Source organism: Octopus bimaculoides, chromosome 16 (genome assembly GCF_046866305.1).
Source record: "Octopus bimaculoides isolate indiv1 chromosome 16, ASM4686630v1, whole genome shotgun sequence".
In the NCBI taxonomy this organism is placed as follows: Eukaryota; Metazoa; Mollusca; class Cephalopoda; order Octopoda; family Octopodidae; genus Octopus; species Octopus bimaculoides.
The window spans coordinates 8,671,404-8,677,894 of NC_142943.1; positions in this window are offsets into that span (position 1 = coordinate 8,671,404).

Below are 6,491 nucleotides of genomic sequence, written 5' to 3' on the forward strand. Positions count from 1 at the left end.
ATATATATATATATATATATATATACATATACATATATATATATATATATATATATATATATATATATATATATATATATATATATATATATATATATATATATATACATATATATATATATATATATATATATATATATATATACATATACATATATAATTATATACACATACACACACACACACATAGTTACACAAAGGTAGTGTAACTAAGGGAGAGCTAAGTAAATAAAAATGCAGCACATGCATATATACATTCATATATTCATACCTGTGTATGCATATACAAATACATACAGATATATATAGAAATATGCATATATATATATATGTGTGTGTGTGTGTGTGTGTGTGTCTGTGTGTGTGTGTTTGTGTGTGTGTGAGTGTATGTGAGTGTGTGTATACATACATAGATATGTAATATATGTATATTTATATACATATGTATATATGTTTATATGTATACACACACAGAGGCACACAAATATATGTTGCATGTGTCAGCATGTGAGCCTTTTTCATGTATAATTAAATGATTGATTTAATTTATATTATTTACTGGACTGACTTGTCATTGGCTATTTATGATCATTGGCTATTTACTTAATAAAGTATATGGCGAAAATCAGATACTTTAGATTTCTGCTGCTCTTTCATAAATTTCTCCACGTCGGATTTCATTCAAGCGGACTTCTTTCTAAAGAAACCTTCGCTATCGACAATTTACGTGTCGTCAGGTCCTTTATGCAAGTTTAAAGATGCTTAAATTTTGTGAACCACTGTTATGAAATACAATAAATTCACAATTCAGAAACGTATGTGTGTTTGTGTTCTTAACTCTACTCGTTACATGCAGCACAGCACAACCTGTCGCAATGTCAGGTCGTCGGCTACTAAATCGGCAATACTCGTTGGCAAGAAGAGTGTTTTTTGTCAGAGACACTACGTGACGAAAACAAACCTTTTAAAGGGAGAATGAAGTTAATAGATTTCCATTCATTTATTATTAATATTTTTTCTTTCTTTTCCAAAATGTTCGTTGCCTTTATAAACTTCTCAATGGATGTTGACTCTGCCTATTATCTGAGTTGCTTTCCGATAACGGACAGAATCAACATCCACTGACAAGGTTGCAAAAGCAGCAGAAATTTTCGAAAATAAAAAATATAATTAATAAATGAGTGGAAATTGAAGCGGAGAGTGTGTTAGATACTAAGGCATTAAGACAATAGGAATCTCCCCAAACATAACAAAATTTACGTCAATACACGAATTCCCATAAAGAGCCTTGCAAACCAGATACAAAAACGAAGTTAATAGTGTCAACGGCTATCAAACAGCGAAACCAATCATCTTGTTTGTTTCTGGAGTTGTTGGCCTTTCAGGTGGGAGCCTTACTAGAGATATGAAAGCTGCTATTGGTTTTAAATGTTTGCACGGACATTGCCTACAGCCATTGTATTTAACATCTAGCATAAGATAATTTGTCTGCGATGAGTAGTTATGGTCATACATATCTATAACTGGACAACTTTCGAGAGAACGTGAAAAAACATTCTTGCTTTGGAAACAGTTCACTCAGATTTTCTTTCCCAAAAAGGCTATTTAGCACAATATTTACACGATACTTATTAGAAGCAATATATATATATATATATATATATATATATATATATATATATATATATATATATATATATATATACGCACGCACATACATGCAAATATACATACACAGACACAGGTACAAACACACATAACATACACGCATTCACATATATGTATATATATATATATATATATATATATATAAACATACGTTTTTCGATATCGTAAATATTTATATGCACATGAATATTTTATGTAAATTAAGTATGAAATCAATTCATTTCATCTAACCCAGAAAGCTTTTTTGTTTATGTATACAGGGCATGACAGCTATTTGAGATCAAAATTTCAATTTAACGATTATGAAAATATGTAGAAAATCAATATATTTCCACACACATATCAAACGTCTATTCAATGAACCCGCCATCAGTATCGGTTATTGGCTCGACATGGTGATAAGACTTTTAAACGATTAAATGCATTGATAAGGTGATCTTTATTCATGTTAGTTCTAACGTTTCTACTAATAGGTGTCAATTAATCCTTGATATTTTGGGCATTATTGTTGGAAAAAAGAACAGAAATTATCTGACTGGCAATAGAAGGCGTTGCATGGTAGATTCCCAAATATAGTTTCAGAAAATGATAGTAGTGAGATATGGTTATGGTTGCAGAAAGGAAAGTTGAAGAGGGGAATGAAAGTTTGTTAGTAGCTGCACAAGATCAAGTAATAAGGACTAATTAGTTAAAAGCCAAGATAGACATAAAACAAGTAAATTCCCAGTGTAGATTATGCAAATCAAAAGAGGGAAGCGTTACTCATAGTAAGTGAATGTAGCATGTTGACACTAAAAGAATACAAGAAAAGACATGGCGATCTAGGGTGAGTAATCCACTGGGAGCTATGTAGAGAGCTAGGATTTGACCATACTGATAAATGGTATGAACATGAACCTAGTAAATTTCTAGAAAGTAAGAAATGCAAGATGTTGTGGAACTTTAACATTCAGACGGACAGAGTAATAGAAGCTAGAAGGCCTGATTTAGTAGCAGTAGATAAAGAGAATAGAAAGTGCCAGATAATTGACTTTACCGTCCCAAATGATGAAAAAATTATTATGAGAAGTATAGAGAAAATAGCTATTGAATTATAGAGACTATGGAAAGTGCGGGTAAAATGTATCCCAGTAGTTATAGACCCATTGGGAACTATGCCTAAAGATCTGAACAGATGGATAAGCCTCAGTTTAGTACAGCTGCAGAAAACAGTGTTATTAGAGACAGCTAAGGTATTTAGGAGCGTTCTTGGCAACTAAAGTCACTTGCTGTAACCCAATAGGAGGGTTCTTGGCATCTAAGGATACTTGTAGCCCGATGTTAGGATTCTTTTCTTTTCCAACAGTCTGATCTGTTGAGTGTATAATAATAATAATAATAATAAAAAAAAAAAAAAAAAAAAAAAAAAAATAATAATAATAATAATAATAATAATAATAATAGGTCCCTGTAAATACTTGGGCAGTGTCATCATTACTTAGATACTCAGCAGCTTTTGTTGGACAGAAGAACTAGGAAGGAATTCAAAATGAACGGAGTGCTCCACCCAAGGGCAGGAATAGCAAGATTATACCTACCTAGAAAGGAAGGTGGAAGAGGGTTGATATCAGTAGAAGACTGCGTGGAGTTAGCTAGAGTAGATATAGACTCCTATGTAAGTAATAGAGAAGAAAAATCCTCTTATAGTTTTATAATTAAAAATTATTAGGAATTATGTGAAAATAATTGTTAAAATATTTTATGTGTTACAGAAGTACAATCAACTTACTGAAGATAAATATTGACCAGAAAATCTTATATTGACCACCAAGGGCCCTATGAACTCCGGTTGTGAACCTCTGTTTTAAACACTCGAAGTCGACATTCCAGTAAGACTGTACCTCGTTTACGGAAACGGATAAAAGTAAGTATACACAAGAACACACTCAAACACACACATACAACATACATGCACATACAAGCACACACACACACATATATTTTATATACGTGTGTGTGTCTGTGTAAATATACAAATACAATTATACATACATACATGTATATATATATATATATATATATATATATATATATATATATATATATATATATATATATATATATATATATATATATATATATATGTATATGTATGTATGTATGTATGTATATGTATATGTATGTATGTATGTATATGTATATTAGTATATCGACAAATAAAATAAACAAATATATTTGATATGATTTATTAATGAGATCTCCGTACGTAGGTACAATAACATTGATTAAAAGTTGCAGTATAACAATCTATCTTAAACATTGTTCACGTGATAGGAATTATTCATAAAGAAACTATTAATATTAACGAACATGTCATTAGGTGCTGAGCAGAATCGTTAGCACGCCGGACAAAATGCTTAGCAGCATTTCGTCCGTCTTTATGCTTTGGGATCAAATTCCTTCGAGGTCGACTTCTACAATTCATTCTTTCGGGATCTAAAAAATCGGTTAACTGAACACTGGGATCGACGTAATCGACTTAACCCCAACCACGAAATAGCTGGTCTCGTGCCAAAATTGACATAGTAATGTGCATGTCTTGATTTTCAGAGAATTATAACACTTCGTGAAGATTTCTTCATTTGAAGATGAATGAAGCCAGTCTTCAATGGAAAGTGATATATGGGAGAAAATACGAGGAATAAGGTCTTATGGAGGAAGAACTACAAGAATAAAAGTGGCCGAAAACCTGGAAGGGAAAAAAGAAAATAAGAAACGTCTTCAGCCAATGTTCTCTAGCTTTTTTTTACCTTCTTCATTTTGAAACTGCCGCGCACGTTTAAATGAAACATGGATGCTTGTAAAATTACAGATAGAAATTTAAATTTAAAACCAAAAGACCATTTTATTGGCAAATTATAATGAATTTTAATTCCAGTATAGGACAGAGGTTAAGATTGGTCAAACCAATTATTGGCACACATCGTATGGGAACGTAAATTAAGGCGAATTTACATTTCAAAAGAAATATAAATATTCAGAAAATGGTTTATATATAAGAAAATAGTAAATAACTCACAATAAGTTGCAATGCTTCTTGTAATTAGATGTCGCTTCACTAGATAATGATGGTTGGGAGAAACAAACAGACCATCGACTGCAATATTTCTCGCCTGGTTAACAATCTAATATCGTTTGACTACCAAATATGAACGCTTACTATGACCTAACACAATATTTTTCTGTCTTCGAGAATGTTCTGACCAATTCATACGCTTCCTTGGTGTCGTGAACATTACTCGAATACAGATGAGGTCATCAGCAAAGAAGACAAGGGTGACGTTATCTTTTCTCTCCTCCGTAGGTTTTATCATTCAGTCTTTGCGTTTCCTTAACAGAACTAACGAGGAGTTTACGGCTGGAACGAAAAGCATTAAAGGATGGGATGGGGAGGGATGGGTGGGATGGGAAGGTGAGGTAGGAGTGTGTAGGGGTGAGGTGGGCTTATGAGGAAGGGTCGACGATGAAGGAGGAAGGGAAAAGTGGATATGAGAGGAGGAAGAAAGAGAGGAGAGAGAAGAGAGTAAGAGAGAAGAGAGTAGGAGAGAAGAGAGAAAGAGAGTAGGGGTGAAGAGAAGTAGGAGTGAAGAGAAGTAAAGAGAAATAGGAGTCGGAGCAGGAGAGGAGAGGTGGGTGGGAGGAAGTAGGAAGGAGCGGGAGGGAGAGAGAGGCAGAGAGGCAAGGGGAGGGGGTTAGATCAAGAGGGGAGGAGAGTTGAGCCCATGTGGTGCAAAAGAGCGAAGAGAGAAGATTAATTCCTGTTTACGGCGCAAACGGGAGTCCGGATTGCCCCTGTGCAAGGACAATCCAAACACGGACAGGTGTTGCTGCAAGGAGTGACCGGTAGAGCGGAAATGGCGTGACACTGGGGTGTCATTGCCAAGGCGGATGTCTAGGAGGTGTTCCGCGAATATATATATATATATATGACTCTTCTGTCCGGCATTCGCCATGAAAGATCGCTGACCACTATACACATTTTTTCTCTCCTTGTTTCTTTCTGTGTTCCTTTGTGTTGAAGAGCGTAGGCTCGAAACGTTAAAGACTTTCTCTATTCCCGAGCGTTATACTAATACATCCATTTGTTGTCTACACCTGTCTTCGTCTGTTGTTTTTTCGTGAATTCTCCCTATATATATATATATATATATATATATATATATATATATATATATGTATGTATGTATATATACATATATGTATTAATAATGTACTAGTATCACTCTCTTCTTTACAAGTTCTCTTTCCATCCCTGAGTTTTTGATTCAGTCCCTCTGTCGGTTATATTCGCCAGGTATCAACTACTGTATCCCGAGCTGACCAAGTCTTTTGAGTGGATTTGGAACGTGGGGGATGAAAAGAGTCTGATCTATACTTATGCACACGTGTTTCTGCTTTCTTATCTTATGTTATGCCATTAAGTTCCAAATCTTCCCTGGAAACAAGCCAGGTTGTGGGGAAATAAAAACCTTGCTTGGAAACAAGGGTTGATGACAGGAAATGAATTTGGCTGAAATGCATCAGGCCTCAGCGAATTCCGTCTGTGAGCGCGGAAAACTGGATGTTGAAACGATGATATTGATGATGATGATGACGCTACGGATGTCTGCCGCTGATGATGATAATGATGACGAAGAAGAAGGATGTAAAGAAGAACAGTTTAATAAAGTAAGAAATAATATGTGAACCTCACGTTGAAGTGGGTGGAGAACAACCCGGATATACGTTATTTACACTACTCTAAAAATTGCTTTCCGACATGGAACACTATTGTTTTAATTAAG